We start from the raw sequence: 25,281 nt of genomic DNA on the forward strand, positions 1-25,281 counted from the left end.
ATAGCTGCGAAGGAATGTACAAAAAGTGTATATTCATGCACTAGAAATGGTCAATACCAATATTATTGCAGGCAGGTTTGCTGAAGCTGCTGGGAAGGTCTTAAACTAATTGGGATCTCTTCTGCTAACACCTTGTTGAGATCACTCCATTTTCCTCACATTCATGTGCCTATCTAAGTGTCTCTTAAAAGTCTCTAATGTTTCTACATCTACCACCACCCCAGGCAGTGCATTCCAGCACATTCTGATAAACCTCAATCAGATCTCCCATCAGCCCCCGCTACTCCTGAGAAAATGGCCCAAATATGTCCAAACTCGGATCCAGGTAATAATCTCGTAAACCTCTTCAGCATCCTCTCTGAAGTCTCAATATCCTTCCTATAATGGAGTGACTACCTGTATGCAATACCCCAGCTGTGGCCTAAATAGAGTTTTACAAAGCTACAACATAACTTCCTGAATTCTGAACTCAATGCCTTGACTAAAATGTAGGTGCCTTGTGGGAAGTGTTAAAAAACCACAAAGGTGGAAAAGACCCTGATGGGAGTTATATACAGGCCTCCGAACAGTAGCAGGATGTGGGGTATAAATTATAAAGGGAGATAAAAAGGCATGTAAAAAGGGAAACGCTGCAATAGACATGCAGGATTTCAACAGGCAGGTAGTTTGGGAAAATGAGGGGGGTACTGAATCCCAAGAAAGCGAATTTGTAGAATGTCCATGAGATAGCTTTTTAGAGCAGCATGTCGTTGAGACTATTCTCTATTGAGTGTTGTGTAACAAACCAGATTTGATTAGGAAGCTGAAGGTAAGGAACCCTGAGGAAGCAATGGTCACGATAGAATTCACTGTAGTTTGAGAAGGAGAAATAAAGTCATATAGGGGGCAGTGATCATGATAGAATTCACCCAACAGTTTGAGAAGAACTAAAGTCATATGCGTCAATATAAAGAGAATTACAGAGGCATGAGAGAGGAGCTGGCCAAAATTGATTACGGTAGCAGGGATGGTGACAGACCAACAATGGCTGGAGCTCATTGGAGCAATTCAGAAGGCACAGGATAGATACATCCCAAAGAAGTAGTAGTATTCTAAAAGGGAGAATGAAGCAACCATGACAAACAAGGGAAGTCGAAGACAGCATAAAAGCAAATGAGAGGGCATATTATATAGCAAAAAAATAGTGGAAAGTTAGAGGATTGAAGAGCTTCTAAAAAAGCCACAAAGAGAGAAAAGATAAAATATGAAAGGAAGCTGGCCAATAATAAAAAGAGAATACAATGAGTTTTTTTCAGATATATAAAGAGTAAAAGAAAGGTGAGAGTAGATATCGGACTACTGGAGAATGATGGTGGAGAGGTAGTAATACGGGGCAAAGAAATGGCAGACAAACTTAAGTATTTTTCAGTAGTGTTCACTGTGGTGAATCTGAGGAATTCATTGGAACAGACAGCTGTAGAGGTCAAGTCATTTGGTATATTTGAAGAGGATGATGATAAGTTCTTGAATAGGCAGGGTTATGCGTTAAAAAGGTTACGGGGAAAAGGCAAGAGAATGGGGTTGAGAGGTATAATAAAACAGCCATGATGGAAGGGAAGAGCAGAGTCAATGTACTGAATGGTCTAATTCTTCTCCTATGTCTTATGGTCAAGCAGCAGATTCATTTTTACTCTGACCAACGTCATTACAAAATTTAACAATTTGTCTCACTGCATAATGTTGCACAAGCAATCTTAGCAGCAAACAGAAAGGCTACATGAAGTTGGTGTTTGAAATAAGAGATGATTTATTAAAATTGAGCACACCAGGAAACCAGTCAAAGCTGAACTATTTGAGCACAAATTTTGCACAGCTTATATATCCTCAGCTAACAAAATTACAAAGACATTTGACTAGGTTTTGACAGCAGAATGATGGTTGCGGAAAGACTTAAAGTAACAAACTATGTCTTGATTACAGAATAAAATGATAATCTGTAAGTTGAACTTGTATTGCAATAACAGGTGCTTGCTGTAGCATAATTAATGGAGTTGCCAAAATTTGAGTGTTGTCATAGCTGCATTCTATCTCCCTGCTTTTCAGTTTTGCCTGTGGTTCCTTGTTACTACATTAGCACAATCCACGTCCCTACTTACTATTATTAGCCCTCACTATTCCTTCCCCTACAACACAAGCTGACTCTCCCAAATGCCATATACTCTACAAACATTTCCTGATAAAGGGTCTGAGGGGATAGAAAGTCAACCGTGCATCCATCACAAAATCTGCGTCTCTCTCTCTAGAACCTACACAAGCTACAAAGTACACCATCACTCTTGTAATCTTGTAAACCAGAATGTGCATGACTTCACAAATCCATCCTCTCTGCTCTCAAGAGGACCTCAGGTTCATGATTTTACTATGTCACCCTGTCTTGACAATTTATTCAAAATTTTGACTCAAGGATATGACTTTAAAAAAAAGTTGTTTAATCCTTTAGTGTGGGTTTACACATTTCTGAGCCAAATAGAAGTGAGGATAAATACAAAAGAAAGTGAAGTTTCACTTTATTTGACAAGAGGGTTAAGAGAGAAAGAAAAATTGAGACAATTAATAAAGGGGAGGGGAATATATTACAATCTCCAAGATGAATTTACAATAAGTAAGAATGAGATTCAACAGTTTCTCCTTTCCAGCTAGATAATTAATTGGAATGCACTGACAATTATCATATTGTGAAACAGGTATTTGTAGTTGTAAGTATGAGCTGTGACAAGTTTAATTGGCAATTAATGTGCAGATCCAACAAGTTTTTAAAAACAACAGGGAGCTTGAGGCAGAATGTCATTTATAAAAAGCAAATCACCCAGCAATTTTGTAGAGATTTTCAAATTTTGGGTTTGTTTCCATGGAGTTTGGTGGCAACTTTACATAGTGATAATGTGAGGCATTAGGTTTAGGTATTTTTTCCTAGGAGACTTGGCCAAGTGTTCTGTAAGAAACATAGGTCTAACATGAGTTCAGGAAACAGTTACAATTACAAATATTTAATTTCCAGGTATGTACAAATCTATGTTGGTGCTGAAGCCTTAAGTGAAGGTGATGACAGTGTTCAAGAACTTTACTGGTTCATGTATTGTCAGGTACGCATGATAATCAACTCCAAACAAAATTTAAAGCAAAATAAGAACAAGTCAAGGTAATTGAAATCTAAGTTTCCAGAAAGAACAATGTTTTCATTTTGATGTTTTTTTTTCTAGAGTGGCTCTTGGTCCAAAGTAAGGATATAGATTTCAGCAGAAATGGTAAATGTAAATACTCAAGTGGACAGACAAGCTCTGCAACAAGAAGCAGGGAAACAACATTTCAGTTTGATGGTCAATGACTGACCTGCAAGATTAACTCTGCTCTTGTATCCAGAGGACATTTGAGTATCCAGCAGCCTCTGCTTTTATTTCAGATGTCAGCTATCCAGACTGCTTTGCTTTTGTTTCAGTGTAACCCAAAAAAATGCATTTTGCAGATTAAATAAGTGCTTCATTCCTTTCATTTTAAACCTTAATTCAAATTAAGATTTTAAATTGTTGCCAACAGAAAAGGCAAACTTTCTTCTTCTTCAGCTTTGTTTCATTGGATTATTTTTTTGAAATTCATAATAATCTTATAAAGAAAGTTATTATAAATTTATATGAACTGTTGGAATGCATTTTAAAATTAATAACTTTATTTTATTAACTTGAGCTGCAAGAGCTTTAAGAACAGTAAGATACAGAGATCAGGAACTCTCATCTCATGCCAAAAGAACCAACCTACAACTATTGCTCAAAGACTGATGATGAAGACAACTTGTCATGTATTTCTCCTTTATTTTCTAGCCAATGTTGGAGAAATATGACACTTACATACAAACATACATAAAAATATCTGCCTTTAGCCAGCTACAAGATAACATTGTGGCTCAAGCCCATTACTAGTTCATGTCCTGGTAGAGTTGAATGAACTACTCTAACCAAATTCTGTACAGATATTTCATGCAAATGCACAAAGCCACAGCTTTGTTAAGTATTACTCTTAACGTAAAAAATTAAGTTTCGCAAAAAGTGATGCTACCAACCACAATGAGCTTGAACAGGGTAAAGCATAAACAATTTGCATAAAAGAAATAAATAGTGAAAGCTTACATTTCCAAATGTCTAAGAGGCTGTATAGCCAATGAATTACTTCTGAAGTGTAGTCACTGTTGTCTAGCTGCCAATTTATGTATAGGAAGCTCCCAGAAGCAGCAATGCGATTATGACCAGATAACAGATTTTCTTAGATACAGTGGATTCTGGTTAATTGGTTCATCAATTTGCTGGAACAGCTACTTATTTGGGACAATGCTTAAAGAAGAAAAACTAATTGAGAAAATAGTCAGGATACCCTTCAATTATTTGAGACACGCTGTTGCTTATTTGTGACAGGAGACTGATGCCCAACAGTTTCTAACTAGCATCAATAGCTTGAACTCATGTGGCCATTAGACAATACACGTGCTCAGTGCAAACAGTTTTTAAATAGTGTCAATTGTGTGTGTTTGTGCTCAAAAAGCCGGGGTTTTTGTCACAGATGGTTGGCAATAGTAAGCAGTAAGACAATGTAGAACTGTTTTGCTCTCTGCACTTTCAAGCATTCAGGCTTGAAGATGCCAGAAATGGCTGACAATGAAAATGAAACTGGAAGGTGTTGTAACTCCAAAACATAAAACAAATCAAAGCAAAATCACAGAGCCAGGAATAACATGTCCTTAGTTGGTTTTTATTTTAGTAAAGCATGCACATACGACGCAGTGGCGTAATGATGCATACCATTCACATACTTTTACATATAAACCATAATGAATTATGTAATGACAAAGAATGTTAAATCAAACAATATATTTATGTTACTCAAGTATTACTGAATATTAAGTACTCACACGTGTTACTAATTAGCTCAATATCAAATGCATCTCAATTTATATACACACACATTTCATATATATAAAAATAAAAGTATGTATCGCTGTGGAGGATTTCTTACTCTTGTGGGATATTGTCTTTCCTGACAAGCAGGGGCGTCACTGCTTGGCGAGTGAGACTTGTGGCTGTGAAACAATCTCAGATTCTGGAGCCTCCTCAAGAATGGTTACAGCAGTTGACTCTGGGACTGCAGGAAGAGGTTCTGACAGATCTGGACATCTTTCTTCTGTAACAAATTACTCGGCCAGGGCAATGCAGGCCATTCCCCATGGATGGAGAGGCACTGTTATTGGCATCTTCTGGATGAACTGGCATCCTAAACAGTGCGTGGGAAGCCGCTCGATCTGCTGATCTATCCCAGGCCAACAGTCAAAGTTTCAAACTTTAATTTTGACCACACCTAGCTGACGGGCATGTGGCTCCTCCAATACTTTAGCTCTCAGCTTAGATAGTAAAACAATCCTCAAGTGCCCACATCAGGCAACCCCCATCAAGGGCTAGTTCATCTCTGCAGTGGTAAAAATGGGGAAACGGGATTTTCTCCAGCACATTTCAGCCATCTGAGTTGCCATGTAGTCTGGGGTCTTTTCTGGTTTCCCTGTGTATCATCTCTACCATATTGGGAGACTTTCAATATTCATCCTTCAGCATCTCCATGATTAGCTGTCCTATTGGATTCGATCCTGAAATTGTGCCCTAAAGAAACCAAGCCCATCTCTGCATTTAAGACCATAAAATATAGGAGAAAAATTAGGCCATTTGGCCTATCATGTCAGCTCCAAGATTTCATCATAACTGATTCATTTTTCCTCTCAGCCCCAGTGTCTTCCCCCCCCCACCACCCCCCAGTTTCCCTTCATGCCCTGACCAATCAAGAATCGATCAACCTCTGCTTTAAACATACAGAAAGACTTTGGTCACCACAGCTGCCAGTGGCAACAAATTCCACAAATTCACCAATCTCTGGCTAAAGAAATTCCTCCTCATCTCTGTTCCAGAAGGACACATCTCTACCCTGAGACTGGCTCCTCTGGTCTTAGACTCTCCCACCATAGGAAGCATCCACAGCTACTCTATCAAGGCCTTTCACAAATTAGATAACCCTTCATTCTTCTGAATTCTAGTGAACACAGGCCCAAAGTTATCAAACTCTCTTCATATGACAAACTATTCAATCCTAGAATCATTTTCATGAACCTCCTTTGAATACTCTCCAGTTTCAGCACATTCCTTCTAAGATATAAAGGACCCGAAACTGCTCAATTCTCCAAGTGAGAACTCGAGTGCTTTATAAAATCTCAACATTACATCCTTGCTTTTATATTCTAGTTCTCTTGAAATGAATGCTAATATTGCATTTGCTTTCCTCAAGAGACTCAATCAGCAAGTTAACCTGTGGGGAATCCTGCACAAGGACTCCCAAGTCCCCATGCACCTCAGCCTGTTGAATTTTCTCTCCACTTACAAAATAATCTTCCCTTTTATTTCTTCTACCAAAGTGCATGACCATACACTTCCCGGCACTTCATTCCATTTGCCATTTCTTTGCCCATTCTCCTAATCTGTCTAAGTTCTTCTGTAGCCTCTCTATTTCCTCAAAACTACCTGCTCCTCCACCTATCTCTGTATCATCTGTAAAGGATCCCTTTATTCTCACTCTTTGCCTACTGCCAATCTGCTACTGGTTTATCCACGCTAGAATCTTTCAATTAATATCATGGGCTCACAGCTTGTTAAGTATCCTCATGGCATCACAGGCAAGCTTTGCTGGATGATGAGGAACATGATATGTGAGTACAGTGCCTGACATCACTACTTCATTTACCTTTTCGAAAGCTACCTTACACTGTTCTGTCCCTTGCCATTTTTCCCAGATCTTTAGTAATGAGTTCAAGTGATGAAGCACAGTAGTCAGGTTTGGCAGGAACTTGATATGGTAATTAACAAATTCTATAAAGGACCGATAGGTAATTAACAAATTCTATAAAGGACCGTAACTATGATACCTCCTTCATCTTGAGGGCATGAGCCAGCACTCATTTGGGGATTAGAGGTAGAGAGGATCAGTACTTTAAATTTCTTGGTGTTATCATTTTAGAGGATCTGCCCTGGGCCCAGGGCATAAGTGCAATTGCAAAGGAAGCATGACACCGCCTGTATTTCCTTAGAAGTTTATAAAGATTCAGCATGACATCTAAAACTTTGACATACTTTTAGAGATGTGTGCTGAAGAGTATATTGACTGGTTGTATCACAGCCAGGTATGGAAACACCAATGCCTTGAATGGAAAATTCTACAAAAAGTAGTGGATACTGTCCAATCCATCACAGGTAAAGCTCTACCCACCACTGAGCACATCTACATGGAGCGCTGTCATAGGAAAGCAGCATCTATCATCAAGGACCCCCACAACTCAAGCCATGCTCTCTTCTCACTGCTGCCATCAGGAAGAAGGTACAGGAGCCTCAGGACCTACATTAGCAGGTTCAGGATCAGTTATTATTCATCAGCCATCAGGCCCCTGTACCTTCCACTGGGAATAACTTCACTCAACTTCACTGAATTATTCACACAAACTATCAAGGACTCTTCATCTCAAGAACTCCACCATTGATAACTATTAGGAACTAATACACTGCAGTAGATAATCCTCTCAGCAGTTCTTGCTGAATTCTCTTCAACCTTCTCTGCAACACTGGGCCTGTGCAGAATGGTAATGTTAGAGCCTGCTTCTCACATGAGCTGTTTATTATCCACTTCCATTTAAGACGAGATGTAGTGCAACTACAAAGCTTTGATCTGATCTGTGGAATAAGTTACCCACTTGTTCTTGCATTTTGTAAGTAGTTAGCCAAGATGGCTGAAGAAAACTTATGTGTTTCCTGATTTGTATTTAAAGTCACCTAGGCAGGTAAATTGATTTAAAAGAGACACTTGAAAAGGTACATGAACAAGAAAGGTTTAGACTAAACGTTAAAGAAAGAGAGATGGGCCAAATGCAGGCAAATAGGACTAGCTTTGATAGGAATCTTGGTCCACATGGACCAGTTAGGCTAAAGGGTTTGTTTCTGTGCTGTAGGACTCTATGACCCCAAATAAAGTAATATTTGAGGCATATAAGCTCACACTATAAATGCCCTGGTTACATGTGCCTCCTTTACCTTCAGGTAAAAAGACCTGCTTTGTCATCACAAGCCATCAGCTTAGGTGGTTTCTGTTGTGGGAATATTCCAGTAACTAAAATCCAATATAAAATATCAAAATGTTCTTAAAAGAGACCACTTTTTTAAAAAGAAGTTAATATTTTCAAAATACAAAATTCACACATATATGCTAAGGCAGGGGTCCTCAACCTTTTTTGCACCGCAGACTGGTTCAATATTGACAATATTCTTGCGGACCGGCCGACCGCGGCGGTGGGGGGGGGTGGTCGCCAACGGAGAAAAGTAGCAGTCAAATACGTTGTGTTTACCCGGAGAAAGACTACCATGACCATGAAGCCTTGCGCGGGCACCTTTGTGCGCATGCATGTACATGCCGATATTTTTCTAAAAATCGTTTTTGGCGATTCTGTTCAGTGAAACTACACTATACATACATTATTTCTACTTTATATAGGCTGTGTATTTATCATATCATTCCTTTCACTATATGTTAGTGTTATTTAGGTTTCATATAACACAGCACATGAATATAGTGCTAAGTCAATTATAAGTCACTTATAAGTCAATAGCATCATAACATTTTAAGTAATGTTTGGATATTAAACACACAGCACATATTTTCCTCCTATGAACTTATCAAATCATGGCAATACACCAATATCACTGAATCAGCGGGAGCCCTGGGCTTGTTTTCCTGCAACAAGACGGTCCCATCGAGGGGTGATAGGAGACAGTGATACTTGAAGGGAATTCCTTATGTCCAGTCTATTCTGCAATTTAGTTTTCATTGCATTCACTGCAGAAAAGCCTGCTTCGCAGATATGTTGGCAATGCAAGCAACGTTTTCATTGCTTTCATGGCTATCTCAGGATATTTAGCCTTGACTTTGATCCGGAATGCCGGCAGAGATGTTATGTCAAACATAATTTTCAGCCCGCCATCAGTTGCAAGCTCGAGGACTTGATCCTCTTCCCGCGCTGATACGAATGACACGTGCGTTCAATTTCAACAGTGCATGACAGGGAATGAGGAAAGGTGTAGCTGACTCATATCGCCAAATCATATCATTTCCTCGCAGCCCGGTAGCACATGCTTTGCTGCCCAGTGGTTGGGGACCGCTGTGTTAAGATGTGGTAAATAATACAGGACATAGCATTTTTTCACCAGTAAACTTACGCATTATGTTGCTATTCTTAGCAAAATGCCATTGCAATCAATTTCATACATAAATTGCAAAAATAAAGAGTGAAGATATTGGTAGATTCCAGCAACATTTTGCAAGTTGGATGACAAGAAATGAGATTCTTTAGGTATTTTAATTCTACACTGCAGATTAACACACTCCAAGGCAGCAAAACTCAATCTATTAGGGTACAAAGGTGGTGACATAATAACCTGCCAGACTGCATACATATAGACCTCACCAGTTCCCCACCACCACACCCCTCCTCCGGTTGGCGGAACTGGTACTCACACTTAATAACTTCTCTTTTGGCTCTTCCCACTTTCTTCAGACCAAGGGTGTAGCTATGGGCACTCACATGGGCCCCAGCTATGCCTGCTTCTTCGTTGGTTATGTGGAACAGTCTATGCTCCGAACCTATACTGGTACTGCTCCCCAACTTTTCCTTCGCTACATTGACAGCTACATTGGTGCTGCTTCCTGCACCCATGCTGAGCTCGTCAATTTCATCGACTTTACTTCAAGCTTCCACCCAGCCCTCAAATTCACTTGGTCCATCTCAGACACTTCTCTTCTCTTTTTCGATCCCTCGGTCTCCATCTCTGGAGACAGACTGTCCACGGGCATCTTCTATAAGCCCACTGACTCTCATAACTACCTTGACTATACCTCTTCCCACACTGCCACATGCAAAAATGCCATTCCCTATTCCCAGTTCCTCCATCTCTGCCGCATCTGCTCCCAGGATGAGGCTTTCCATTCCAGGACATCTCAAATATCCTCTTTCTTTAAGGATCGTGGTTTCCCTTCTGCCGTCATCAATGATGCCCTCACCCGCATCTCCTCCATTTCCCGCACTTCGGCCCTCACCCCATCCTCCCGTCACCACAACAGGGACAGAGTTCCCCTTGTCCTCACCTACCACCCCACCAGCCTCCGGATCCAGCACATTATCCTCCACAACTTCCACCACCTTCAACAGGACCCCACCACTAAGCACATCTTTCCCTCTCCACCCCTCTCCGCTTTCCGCAGGGATCGTTCCCTCTGCGACTCCCTGGTCCACACGTCCCTCCCCACGGATCTCCCACCGGCACTTATCCCTGTAAGTGTAAGTGCTACATCTGTCCCTACACCTCCTCTCTTGCCACCATTCAGGGCCCCAAACAGTCCTTCCAGGTGAGGCAACACTTCACTTGTGAGTCTGTTGGGGTCATCTATTGCATCCGGTGCTCCCGGTGCGGCCTCCTCTACATCGGTGAAACCCGATGCAGATTGGGAGACCGCTTCATTAAGCACCTCCGCTCCATCCGCCACAACAGACAGGACCTCCCGGTTGCCACCCACTTCAACTCTGCTTCACATTCCCATTCGGATATGTCCATACATGGCCTCCTCTACTGCCATGATGAGGCTAAACTCAGGTTGAAGGAGCAACACCTCATATACCGTCTAGGTAGTCTCCAGCCCCTTGGCATGAACATTGAATTGTCCAACTTCTGGTAATTCCCTCCCCCTCCCTTCCCCTATCGCAGTTTCACTCTGTCCCCTCCCCCAGCTGCCTATCACCTCCCTCTTGGTTCTGCCTCCTTCTACTACCCATTGTTCTTTCCCCTATTCCTTCTTCACCTTTCCTGCCTATCCCCTCCCTGCTTCCCCTCCCCCACCCCTGGATCTTTCCCCTTACTGGTTTTTCACCTGGAGCCTTCCAGCCTTCTCCTTCCCACCCTCCCCCCACCTTCTTTATAGGGCCTCTGCCCCTTCCCTCTTCAGTCCTGATGAAGGGTTCCAGCCCGAAATGTTAACTCATCTTTTCCAAGGATGCTGCCCCACCTGCTGAGTTCCTCCAGCATGTTGTGAGAGATATAATTAGCTTAAGTTCTTCTTTCTGGTCAATAAATGACCCTGTCTATTTGAATAAGTTCATGTTTCAGCAACTTTTATTTTGCTTTTAATCTCTACAGTATGTAGATTGTTTTAGGTTGCCACACATGCAATTTAAAAGACAGGAGACTTTGATTATTAATTTAGGCTCATAAACCTAGTTACAAGGGAATTTATTAGGTCAGAAATATTCCCATCCAATTATGCTGCTACTGACAGATGCCATTTGGCTGGTGATGTTTCATGGCTAATCTTTGAAGTGATCCAGCATGTCTTAAATATCTCAACAGATGTGATTATACATTTTTCTTTAAAATAATATATCGCTACATGGTGCTGTTTCTTCTGCTTTTTCTCCCCAAGTACATTTCCAAGAAATTAAGTTTCTTGGTATGAAGGTTTTCTCCCCTGAGCATGTGATCAGGATGAAAGCCAGCATGTTTTTTCTGCCATTTGTTCTTCCAGTTGTGAGTCCAGCCAATTCCTGACAAACTCCAGTGTTAGCATGTATATATAGCAGATTATACAGTTTGATGGTCATAAAATTAGTCAGATTTCTTATTTTAGAGATTAAAAAGTGATGTGCAAAGTGAAGTTTTGTTTGATATGCTTCAAGTAATTAATTTGAAACTGCAGGATTCAGACCAAGTAAAGCAGAACATGAGAAGGTTGCCTATATTGTAACACTCATTTACTTAAATAAGACTACAACAGAACTTCAGCTAGTTTTTTAAAACTCATTTTGTAAAGAACTGAATATTGATATTTTTACCAATAAAACCGAAATAAAGCCAGACTACCAGTATCACCAATGCCTTGCACTGCATTTCTGTTGTAAAGATTCCATTCAGTCCGCTAGAAACCAGCTCTTTTTTGCAAAATTTTTAATACAGAGTTCTAACTACTTAATGAACCAACATTTGCACCTTGATAAAATTTAAATGTGAATTTATTTAAATCTTACATCCGTCCCATAATATGAGGGAGTAAAAATCTTTGTGTTATGTCTCTGTCGCAATGTACAGACATGTGAATTAATCAGTCTAATGGCTTGTAGCTGCTCCATAGCATGCTGGTCCTGGCTTTAGTGCTGTTGTACTGCTTGCCAGATGGAAGCAGCTTTATGGTTGGGATGACTGGTGTCCCCAATGATCTTCCAGCCCTTCTTTACGCACCTGCTGCTGTAAATGTCCTCAGTGGAGGGAAGTTCACATCCACAGATCCGCCGGGCTGTCCGTACCACTCTCTGCAGTGCCCAGCAATCAAGGTTGGTACACCTCCTGTACCAGGTGGTGATACAGCCAGTCAGGATGCTTTCAATGGTGCCCCTGTAGAAGGTCTTGAGGATTTGGGGGCTCACGCCGAATTTCTTCAGTTTCCTGAGGTGGAAGGGACGCTGTTGTGCTTTTTTCGCTGCACAACCAGTGCATAGAGTCCAAGTGAAGTGTAAACTGAGGAACTTGAAACTACTCACTCTCTCAACTGCAGTCCCATTGATGTAGATCAGGAGAAGCCTGTCTCTGTTCCTCCTGTAAACCATGATGAGCTCTTTTGTTTTTTGGACAGTGAGGGAGAGGCTGTTATCTCATCACCACTGTGTCAGGGTGTTAACTTCTCCTCTGTAGGCTGTCTCAACACTGCTAGAAATAAAGGCCAATCAATGTTGTTCTATCTGCATATTTGATCAGCAGATTGGAGCTATGTGGTAGCACAGTTGTGGGTGTAAAGGGAGTACAGGAAGGGACTCAGGACACAACCCGGCGGGGGGGGGCAGCTGTGTTGAGGGTCAGAGGGCAGAGGTGAGGGAGCCCATCCTTATCACCCATCGGCAATCCAATAGGAAGTCTAGGATTCAGCTGCAAAAGGTGTGGTGCAGGACACTTGAGTTAATGATGATTCCCCCCCCCCACCCCTCCAGAATCTATACTTGAATAACATGAATGGAGTTTGAAGTTTCAATAACATGTATTGAAGTTTGGTGACAACACTTTGGTAAATGGAAAATCATATTCTTGGGGGGGGGTGGTCGCAAAAATTTGCAGAAGAGATATTGGCAGGGAAGTTGATTGGGAAAAAAAAACTCTGAGGTAAATGGAATTCAACATAGAAAATTCTGTGTTTATCCATTTTGGACTTAACGAGAATTAGATCAATAGAACATGGAATTTTATCTCAAAGGGGTTGGATTAAAAATAACAGAAGAAATTGTGTTATAGATTATACCTCATTTCTAACAATTGGTTCATTTCTTGGTGCTTCTCAGTGCTCCTCCAACAGGGATTAAAGTTTCTTTATGTCCACAGGTTATCAGCATATAGATTAATATACCAAAATGAAGGGTGATCTAAATAGTATTTAAGTGATTAAAGTAGATAAAAGCTGGTGGTTGGGAGAAAACATTTCCTCTGATAGGCAGTTGAGATAAGAATATTAAGGTCAGAAATAAGAAATTTATGATGAAATCAAAACGAAATCTCTTTCTACAAAGGATCATACATTCTGGTCACACTCCAAAACCCTGCATTTTTAATGTTCACACTGGACATGGGTATTCCTAGGCAATAACATTTAAGCTTCATTCCTATTTGCCATTGAGAAAGTTCTGAATAGCTACCCTACACTGGAGGAGAAGTTATATCTACCTGCTAAATATTTCCAGAGTGACTGATCCAGCAAAGATGAACCGACAGGGACATATTTCCTGGTAACAATTGTGTACAAATTGTAAGGAAGCTTGGAGATGATGGAGGTGTCTGCTATCCTTCTCTTTCCAGCAGTTGTTAGTTTGTGAGTTTCAGCTGAAGAAACCTTGACAAGTTGCTGCTACCAATATCAGCTGGTACCGAGGGGAGTAAATGCCAGCCACCTGATTTCTTCCAACCTGGTTGGCTCCAAGGCAGAGGGAATTAACATAATGGAGGATTCAACCATGTGAAGCCAAAACTTTGGCTCTACTATGCTTGCACAATGGTTAACTCCTACTAATATTGTCATGAACAGATCATTTGCAATAAGATGTTAAGTAAGGACAATTAATTTTAGCTTGAAATTTATATCCTGGATTAAACTGTTATATCACTCCCCTGTAGCCTCGGTTCGTACTAACTCCTTAAACTCACCTTTTTTTCCTCTCTTTCGTGGTACTCGACAAGGCTGTCCTCTTAGTCCCCTATTATTTGATATTGCATTAGAACCTCTTGCAATTGCTATTCGAGAATCTTCAAATATTACTGGGATAACTCGGGGATTAAAGTCCCATAAATTATCACTCTATGCTGATGATTTACTTTTATATATTTCTAATCCTGAGAGATCCATTCCTGCTGTTTTAGAGTTATTAGCACAATTTGGTCTTTTCTCAGGTTATAAATTAAATCTTAGTAAGAGTGAACTTTTTCCGATTAATAAACATCTTCCCTTATATTATAAATTTCCATTTAAATTGATTAATAATTACTTTTCATATCTTGGGATTAAAATTACTTGTAAACATAAAGATTTATTTAAGACTAACTTTTTACCATTAATAGACCATATTACTCAACTTTCATCTAAATGGTTTCCCTTATATTTAACTTTGATTGGTCGTATTAATGCAGTTAAGATGTTTTTTTTGCCAAAATTTTTATATGTGTTTCAGGCATTACCAATTTTCGTTCCTAAATCTTTTTTTGATAAAGTTGACTCTAAAATTTCTTCATTTATTTGGCAGAATAAGAATCCGAGACTGGGTAAAATACATTTACAGAAAGCTAAGAGAGATGGAGGTTTAGCATTACCTAACTTTAGATTTTATTATTGGGCTATTAATATTCGACATATGAAATTTTGGTTACTTGACCGGGACATACTATCTATTCCTAAATGGGTAGCATTGGAATTACAATCTGTTCAGGGTTATACACTTGGTTCTATTTTAGGTTCCTCTCTTCCTTTTGATTCGAAACGCCTTAAGCAGGTCTCTAACCCGATAGTTAAATATGCTTTGCGCATTTGGTTTCAATTCAGAAAATTTTTTGATCTTAATCAATTCGGGTTAGCGATTCCTATTTTAGGTAACATATTTTTTCCTCCCTCTTTTACGGATCGCGCTTTTCAAACTTGGAAGACTAAGGGTATTTTACGGTTTTTGGATTTATTTTTAGATGGTTCCCTTATGTCTTTTGAACAATTATCTAATAAATATAACTTATCAAGAATACATTTTTTTAGATATTTACAAGTTAGAAATTTCCTAAGTACTATACTTTCTTCCTTTCCAATGCTTCCTCCTATATATATTTTAGATTCGATAATTAACCTTAATCCATGTCAGAAAGGTGCATCGGCTATGATTTATAATATTATTATGAAACTTAGGAAAGCTCCATTTGATAAGATTAGGGTAGATTGGGAACAGGAATTGGGGCTTACCATTTCTGTGGATGATTGGGGGCAGATTTTACAATTAGTTAATACTTCCTCTATTTGTGCTAAACATTCCCTAATTCAATTTAAAGTGGTTCATAGAGCACATATGTCCAAAGATAAGTTAGCGCGTTTTTACTCGCATATTAATCCTTTCTGTGATAGATGTTCGGGGCAGATAGCCTCTTTAACTCATATGTTTTGGTCTTGCCCTACTTTGGAAACTTTTTGGAGAGATATTTTCAATATTATTTCTAAGGTATTAAATATAGATATCTCTCCTCACCCTATTACTGCTATCTTTGGACTACCTAAAATTTCTAGTAATCTTTCCCCTTCAGCCCGTAGAATGATTGCATTTCTTACTTTAATGGCGAAAAGATGTATTTTACAACATTGGAAAGAGCTTAATGCTCCAACTACCTTTTTTTGGTTTTCTCAGACGATTTTATGTTTGAATCTGGAGAAAATTAGAAGTAACCTTTATGATTCTTCATTTAAATTTGAACAGATTTGGGGACCTTTTATTCGATATTTTCATTTAATGTAATATTTACCCTTCTTGTTTTTTCTTCACTGTTTTAATGGAGGTCGGGATTGAGGACGTGATTTTAAGTTTAACTCTGTTTGGTTTCAAGTTAGCCCATTGCTTTGCTTTGCTTTTAGTTAGTTGCACGGTGGGTTTTTTTTTGGGGGTTTTTTTTTTCTTTTTTTTTCCATTGATATATATAAAATCTAGTATACTATTATGTTATCTTGGTTTCTTATGCTTAAATTACATTGTTTGTAGTATTTTCTTTTTGGTATTGTTATCTTTTGGAATTTTATTATACTTTAACATTGTATTAATGTTTATATGGCTTACCTTTTTTGTATACTTACTCAATAAAAAGATTTAAAAAGAAAGAAAAAAGGACAAGTTTAGATGGACTTTTTTGGCATGTTTATAGTGTCAAACCCTGCCACTGGCCCAGTCTGGCAATTGCACTTGGACATAAAAGTCTCCCACCCAGAGTACATTCATTGCTGCTGTTAACATTTTCTCCATGTTCGGAACAAAGCTTAAGGAAAACACATTTATCAGCTGACATATAATAGCATGTGACAATCAAGATCCCCTCGCCCATGTTGTTGGTGCCAGGAGACTTGACAGGGTCCAGCCAGGAACACTTTATCCTAACCGAGGTGCACAGCCACCAAATTTGGCAAATTAGGACATAACCAAAGTTTGTTATGAAAGAGTCAAGGGCAACTGAAAATTTCAAATCCAAGAGATTTTTGATCATCAAATGTTTTAAAGATTACTGAACCATGATGAGTGGGTGGTGATAAAACACAGAATAGCAGAATGAGCTTTGAAATACTCTTAGCTTTCCTAGTTGTAATCAGCAAGCTATTTTTGGAAAGTGTACATTTGGAAAGTGTGTATTTGTCTGCATGGAGATAAGAATAAATTTGGCTTTGATATTCTCCAGTTACATATTCTGCCAGAACTCTCCATTTGAAGTATGGGAAATTCTGCACAAAAGAGGTTTAAAAGGATGAAATTTTAATGAGGAAAACACTTCCTATTAAGTACTCTTACAGCTGGGTATTATTAGCCGGGACTGAAGTGCAAGAACAGTTCTGAACATAGACAAGCAGCACACTATCAATTGCGGCTAATTGCCTTTATTTAACCTTGCATATTTAGAATCATAATTCATACAGGCTTAGCTTCAGTGTGCATATTAAAAGTATGTCTCTGCTATATTTCAACATTGCTCTTTTAAAATAATGAATGTGATAAAAAAAAACTTTGAAGATGGTTTTTAAAAGTCAGGGTAACACTTTAAAGCATTTTGGAAGGTAAAGTACAAACAGCATTCTGTAAATTTGACATCATTTTGAATATCTCCAGAAGGACAGTTGAAAATACCTATTAACTTCAATGCCTTTACAATTACTGCGTTTGAGATAGAAACATCTCACTCTAATTATAGAGGTAGAAGCCTTCCCATCAAATAATTCTTGAGAAAGTGAATGAAATGTAAACCATACATAGAAGACAGAATGAATTCATTACAATAGTATACCATGAACATTCTTTCCTAATGCTGGATAAAGTAGTACAAAAGCACTTTATTTACAGAGACAAAAATAGAAAAATGTATTTAAATAACAGTGCAAGACTAATTTTTAGTCTGTAGCCTTCAGTATTTTGGCTCATATTTGAAGTAGTGTGTATATTTTTGTCTCTGTCCCTAAAGAAAGATAAGCCTGCCTCAGTATTAGTGCAGTACAGATTTGTTAATTGACTTCTGGCATGAGAGGCTTATCCTATGAAAGGAGACTGAATAAGTCTGGTCTGCACTGAATGGAGTCTGGAAAGAAGTTGGATATTGAGATTTGGATTTTCAATAGGTATTTGATAATGCATCACATCAAAGGTACCTGTACAAATAAGAGGTCAAAATGGTGAAGGTAGCCAGACTGCAGTAATGACTGCTGGACTGATCACTGCTTGATTCACTACTTTGTTCCATGCACCCGGCCCTCTGCTTCAGTACAGCAACCAATGTAATTCAATGCCCCACCCACCCTGGACATTCTCTGTTCTTCCTGCTCCCCCTGCTCCCATCGGATAGAAGATACTAATACATGAAAACCATGTACCTGGGCTCAAGGTCATCTCCTATCGCACAGTTATGACTATTGAATGGTCGCCTAGTACAATAAAATGGGCTCATTGACGCAACAACCTGTCAAGGCTAAGTATCTTATTGTCTACCTGCACTACTTTCTCTGTAACTGTAACACTTTATTCAGCATTCTTTTATTGTTTTACCTCCTACTACCTCAATGCTGGGTGGCAGGAGAGGTACATCTGTACCAAAGGAGCTGTAAGACATTCCTTCTCTCTGCTAGCGTGCAAGGTGTAGCAATCAGGGTCACATGAAGCTAGGGGAGCATGTGGTGGATGGTCATATGAGCAACTGGAGCACATCACAAGTCCTGGTTATGCGATCACTGTTGCCAGGCAGACGATCTCTGAAGAGTATTGATAATGGCAAGGTTTACCCATCTTGTTAAGAAACTGCCCAGAAAAAGGTAATGGCAAACCACTTCTGTAGAAAAATTTGCCAAGAACAATCATGGTCATGGAAAGACCTTGATCACCCAAGTCATATGACATGACATATAATGAGTGAACGAACCTCAGTGGAATGTTGTAATGAAATGATCTGCATGGACAGCATGCAAAAAGAAAATGTTCAATGTACCTCAGTACGTTAAAGTTATCAGTGACCACAGCATTGTTGAATCCTTCAAGGCTATCTATTCAAAGGTAGGACCTCACAAGTGATCTGTCAACTCCCATCTTAAAAGGAACAAAAATGTTTACAGATCATGGCCTGCCCTGATGTTCACCTTTGAACTGATTCTTGGCTTTTCTTGCAAGAAGAACCAGAATTGGTTTGATGAGAATGATCAGGAGATGAAGGGTTGATTATGTACACACATTAACCATTCTTGGATTGAAAGAAACAACTTGATAGGCAGCTGAAGACAGATGTTCAACAAAACAACCTGGGCTGGCAAGAATTGAAAGGCCTGCAAATTGTGAATATGGTGAGTATGTTTCCATTACAGGAGAAACTAGAATCCAAAAGTACAGCTCCCAATGAAGGGACATTTAAAATTGAGGGAAAATTTCTTCAGGAGGTGAATTCTGTAGAATTTATTTCTACAGAAGGCTTTAGAGGCCAAGTCACTGACATATCTAAGGCAGAGATTATTATGTTCTTGATTGGTTAGGGAGTTAAAGGTTACAGGGAGAAGACAAGAGAACAGTGTTGAACAGGACTTAATGGGCCAAATGTCTAACTTTACTCCAACAGTATTTCTTATGGGTTCATGGTGTTAAGTCTGCAGGTAAATCAGATCTCCAATACCCAAGGCTTAACCACACTGAAAGTCAGAAAGTGCAATAACTTCATCAAAAACAGTGAGGTAATGTTGTTTACCAGTATTGCACTTCCTCTGCAGCTGTTATACTTTATTCTGCATTCTGTTATTGTTTTACCTCAAAGCACTGATGTAATGATTTGATCTTTATAGCTGTATGCAAGATAAGCTTTTCACTATGTCTCAGTACATGTGAATAATAAACTAACTCCAATTCCAATCTTCAGCAGCTGGAAGGGACACTTCAATGACTTTCACAACATCAACTCTGTCCATCCCACAGCCAAGACCTAGGCCAGTCTTGCTGCCACACACGGCTGACAAGAAACTGAGAAGCCCAATTTCAACCTCAGCAAAAACAAGATCATGAGAGCAGATGTCATCAGCGAAGACTTAAACATTAACAGTAAAGAATTTGAATTACAAATTCATGGCCTCAGTGCCCACATTCACAAGACATGCATATTGTGGAAAGTTATTGCTTTTGATTAATGGGTGGAGATCTAAGAACATGATTATTCTGTACTTCGCTTTCACTTCAGTTATAGAGAGGATAGCAACATCTACTGTTACAGGAATTAAATAAATCAATGAAAATTATGAAGTTATGCAGAATTAGCTGGAATGAGCAGGCCTCCTAGATTAATGATTAGTTTCACATTCTAATAAACTTGGAGCATATATCAAATCATAAACATTTATGATTTGAACAAATGCATTTAATGCATTTGTTTCTGTATCAAATCAAATACCTTTTCTGCCAGGTAAAAATTTTGTTCCACAAAACTATTTCCTTTGGAAATTAAATACTGAAATGACAGCATAGCTCTAATAGATGACAGCAAACAAAACCATATGCAAAAGCAAGCACTAATGACTTCTGTGTCTAGTGAAACCATTCTCACACTTCAGGACTTCACACTTCACTGACTTTATTGATTTCACATTCATTTTGCACCATTTATGTGATTAGCTCAGGAACAAAACATGTGGCTTAATTATGAATTACATGTAAAGGCTTTAAACTAACTAGCACTGGCACTAAAATCAATTTGGAAATCAATTTTTAGCCTCTTTACAAAGCAGATTTCACCAGCCAACGGTGTCATAATTGCAGCAATTTTTTAAACCTCCATGCCAAATTCAATTACTACAGGAAATACTTCAGTGCTTTACATCTGTTCCACAATACAGTAATTATTAGTGGGATAAGTTTATTTTTTTCCCTGGAAAAGCAATCATTCTGTTTATACTACTTTGTACTCAGATTACTGCAAATTATACAACTGCTTCCATAATGATTAGTCAATGCTTACTTATAATTATCCAATATTAGGAACAGACCAGACCTTCTAACTATTCAGTGAGCAACATTTTGATGAAAGGTCAACAGCCCAATCTGTTACCTGTTCTGTTTTTGGCGGATGTTGTTTGACCAACTTTACATTCTTGGTTGGTTATTTCACTGATATTTCAGGGAATGATTTTGGACAGTGTGTTTGCTTTAAAAAGCTGTTTATTTCAATTTTAAATTCAATCAAAACTTACAGTAGATCATATGCAGGTGGTCACTCTAAAGTACAGGCAACAGACAGCTAGGAGACCACTAAGAATTGCAGAAGGAGTAAGCAGGGACTATAAATTCCCTTGTGATCATTCCCCTCAGTTTTGTTACCCACCTGGAATATTTTACTTTCATTTATTGCCACTATACAGGTCTATGGCATCTTTTGGGGTCTTCATTTCTAAACAAAATAACTTAATGGAATAAACTAATTGACTGGAATCACTAGCTTTGGAACCTGATATCTGGAATCTAGAGTCCATAATCAGATAACACCTATTGGTCCACTCATCTTAAACGTATGCATGCCTTGTCAATAACTTCTGAATCTTGTGCACATTTATCACGCATGAGCCTTTCAACCCAAGTAAAAAAAATATGGATTCAAGATCATTGTAGTTTTTAAGAAATGATGTATTGTCCATCAAATAAAATAAGTAAACAAAGAACTAGAACCAGGAGAAACTGCAGATACTGGAAATTTTGAGCAACACATACAAAATGCGAGAAGAACTCAGCAAGTCAACGCTACAGGCCAAGATCTTCATCAGGTCTTGGCCCACAGATTTATAAGCCCACAGAAATAGATACAAAAATATCCAACAGTACTACTGGCTAAACAATTGTTCTCCTTGTGCTCTGTCCAATAATATTATGCCACAGTTTGCAAAACTATTTTGTGTCTAACGTGATTGCTCTACAGCAATTTAGGATGCTTTGGGACCATGGAAAATTAAGAATAAATTCAAATTTCCTTCCACACACTTAGATGTAATAATTAAGAAGCAGCAAATGTTTGCACAGCATTTTCGAAGTATATTAATAATGTACAATAAATTGAACTGTTCATTTTTAAACATTGTGAGAATTGTAGTGTATAGAATATAATTTATCAGATAATGACATCATACCATCCTGAATCTCCCAGGAAACCATGCCACTATTCTAATGGATCTTAAAAATAATTTTAAAAACTTGGCTCACAATCTGCTAATAACTTCCCAAAAACAAACACCACATATCGCAACAGAAAATCCTTGACTCCACGTTAAAAAATGAGAGTAAAAACAAAAACAAAATATGAGCAAAAACAACAACTGTTGCAGGACAGGGATGGGAGTAGAACCAAGCGAGTGAGTTCAACTCACAAGATGATCACTGCATCATTCTGACATAAAACTATTTCCGGAACACAAATACAGCAAAAACTACTCAAATTCATATTCCTGGATATCCCAAGGTGGAAATGGGACTTGGATTGATATGAACAAAACACAGGAAATTGGGCCTAACTGGGTTCACAACATGGTCTATGATTCTTTGAGGAACTAATTTTGGTTTCTTCTTTGTCAAAATAAACAAACTAAACATCACAAATTATAATGGAGAAGAAGTAAACCACGTTTGTTACTAAATGCATTAAATCAGAATCAGAATCAGGTTTATTGCCAGTGAAATAGACATGAAATTTGTTATTTTGTGGCAGCAGCATAGTAGGCATAACAAATTACCAGAAGTTAAAATAATAGTTAAATAAATAATGTGAAAGAGGAAGAGAGAGGTAGTGCTCATGATTTCATGGGCTGTTCAGAAAACTGATGGCAGAGAGGAAGAAACTGTTGCTAAAACACTGAGTATGGGTTTTCAGTTAGAATGCTCTCCACTGTACATTTGTAGAAATTTGCTAGAGTCTTTGAGGACACACCAAATTTCCCCAACTCCTAATGAAATATAGCCACTGTTGTACCCTCTTTGTAATTGCATCAATATGTTGGGCCCAGGACAGATCTTCAGAGATGTTGACGCACAGGAACTTGAAACTGCTCACCCTTTCCACTGCTGACTCCTCAATGAAGTCGGGTGACTCTTCTGCCGAATTTCCCTTCCTGAAGTTTACAATCAATTCCATAGTCTTGCTAATGTTGAGTGCCAGGTGACTGCAACACTACTCAATCAACTGATCTCTTTCACTCCTATGTGCCTCCTCATCACCTTCTCAGATTATGCCAACAATAGTACTGTCATTGGTGAATTTATAGATGATGTTTGAGCTGCGCCTAGCCACACAGTCATAAATATAGAGGAAATTGAGTAGTGGGCAAAGCATGCTTGCTTCAGATGCACCTGTGTTGATTGTCAGCGGGAAGGAGATGTTATATCTAATCCATACTGACTGTATTTTCCTGATGAGAAAGTCAAGAACCCACTTGTAGGGGGAGACATAGAGGCCCAGCTTTCAAAGCTTGTTATTTAGTATTGAGTTATGACAGTGTAGAGTGCCAGGCTGTAATTGATAACTAACAGTCTGTCATAGATTAATCCAGCTGTCCAGGTGATCCAAAGCTCATTGGAGAGCCAGCAAGATAGTGTCCACTGTAAACCCGTTGTGTTGGTAGGCAAATGACAGTGCATTCAGTCCTTCATTCAGGCACGACCAACCTCTTCATGTAGCTTATCACAGATCTTCCTCACTACTCACCTGCTATGTTCACTAATTGTCAGGAGATTTGTTTGTTCCCTTCCTGAGATAGTGAAAGCTCAAGTTCCACAACATTTAACTTCTCTGCTGAACATTGAAACTTGGTACAGATGGCAGTGTCATTGGGCCCCAAATGCAATTTTGCCTCAGCAAGAAACAAAATGAGACTCTACCTGAAAACCAAATGGAGAGACTACTTCTTTTATTCAGGCATGCGTAAGTGTTTCACACAGGTCCATTTATAGCCCAATTCTAATTGCTGTCGACATACGGACAATGAGTCAGCATCTTGAATCACTGTGCTTGGTGTCTAAGACAAGGAGATGTCTGGACAGAATAGATGGAGGGTGTTTTTCCCCTTAGAAGTAGAGTATTAGTGATCATAAGTATAAAATAAAGTGAAAGCGAATTAAAACTGACATGAAGAATACATGTTTACACTTATTTGGAAGGTACTACCTGAAGATCAGGTCTTTGAGGAAGAAATGTGTACACATTGCAAGACCACTGAGAATGGACCACAGAGTGTAACTATAAGTTCCTCTGATATGGACCTAGGAATAGTTCTATGGGCCAATTGAATTCCATTAGCGTTATGCTCAATTTATAATTCTACAAATACATTGAAGGTGGAGCGTGGCAGACATTTAAACTACAAACAAACAAAAGAACAAAGGGAGGGCATGGGAAATTGAACGCAAAGCCAACACTGGACAAGTCATGATACAACTAAACTGTGAAGCAGGCTTGAAGGCCTGATTAGTTCACTCCTACTTTTTTATGTTCTCAAAATAAGTATGGGCCATTACCAATATATGCCTATGGAGGAGAAGCAATGCTCATATATAATTCTCCACATTTAGATGACTATCTCTTCTTGCAAAAATGGCTTACTCTCTCAGCCACACGGACAAATATTAATAAGGTGCCTTTGCATGCTGTGCACTGTCTAATGGAAGCCAGTCAGAAAACCATGCTTACTTAACCATGAAATACCAGAATGTGTCATAAAACATATTATAAATCACCACTATGAGAAATGGAAACTTTGACAGAAGTTACATAAAAAGACATATTGGCAATTTCATTTAAAATTCAAGTACTTAAAAATATTAACACTGTATTAGTGCAGCTGTATAAGCACCAATTTACCCATTTCATTGCTCCTTTGGTTTTATTACACCACTAATATAGTTTTCCCACTAGGGGAAGTGACCCAAATACTTACTTGGACATCTCTGCCAAACATATAAATATAAATACAAACGTTTGTATATAGACTAGCATTATAAGATAAGGAAACAATAATGTACACTTGTACATTACTGTACAACACTTACAATGCAACAAGGTGCAAGGTTGCTTGCTGACTACAACAACCAAAGATTGCCTGAGCTATTTTCAGTAATATTTGCTGCCAATTCCAATTGAACATGCACTGTAATTTATTCTTTTATGAAAATGGCCTGCATACAGACATCAATTAAGATTGACCAAAATGAAGTAACGTTGGTTGAAAATTAGAGACAATTTTGTTTTTAAGTTAATGTGGTTGAAAATATTTTCCCGTAGCCTGAATCAATAATTGTTATGACCATCATAAAGTACAGTGGTGCTAAAAAGTTTGTGAACCCTGTAGAATTTTCTCTATTTCTGCGTAAATATGACCTAA

At 38.7% G+C, this 25,281-nt stretch overlaps 1 protein-coding gene and 1 long non-coding RNA gene across 6 annotated transcripts in view; one reads left to right on the forward strand and one right to left on the reverse strand.

Annotated features, from left to right (window-relative positions):
• LOC134342623 (uncharacterized) overlaps positions 1–5,654 on the forward strand; it is a 43,979-nt gene extending 38,325 nt beyond the window's left edge. For both annotated transcript variants that reach the window (XR_010017061.1, XR_010017060.1), the window contains 2 exons: positions 3,038–3,122; positions 3,240–5,654. This is a non-coding gene — a long non-coding RNA (uncharacterized LOC134342623). The remainder of the gene's footprint in view (positions 1–3,037; positions 3,123–3,239) is intronic.
• The window catches only part of LOC134352539 (intermembrane lipid transfer protein VPS13B-like), a 1,085,891-nt gene that overhangs the window by 528,514 nt on the left and 532,096 nt on the right, over positions 1–25,281 (reverse strand). The gene's annotated exons all lie outside the window — the stretch shown is intronic.

This window comes from Mobula hypostoma, chromosome 1 (genome assembly GCF_963921235.1).
Source record: "Mobula hypostoma chromosome 1, sMobHyp1.1, whole genome shotgun sequence".
In the NCBI taxonomy this organism is placed as follows: domain Eukaryota; kingdom Metazoa; phylum Chordata; class Chondrichthyes; order Myliobatiformes; family Myliobatidae; genus Mobula; species Mobula hypostoma.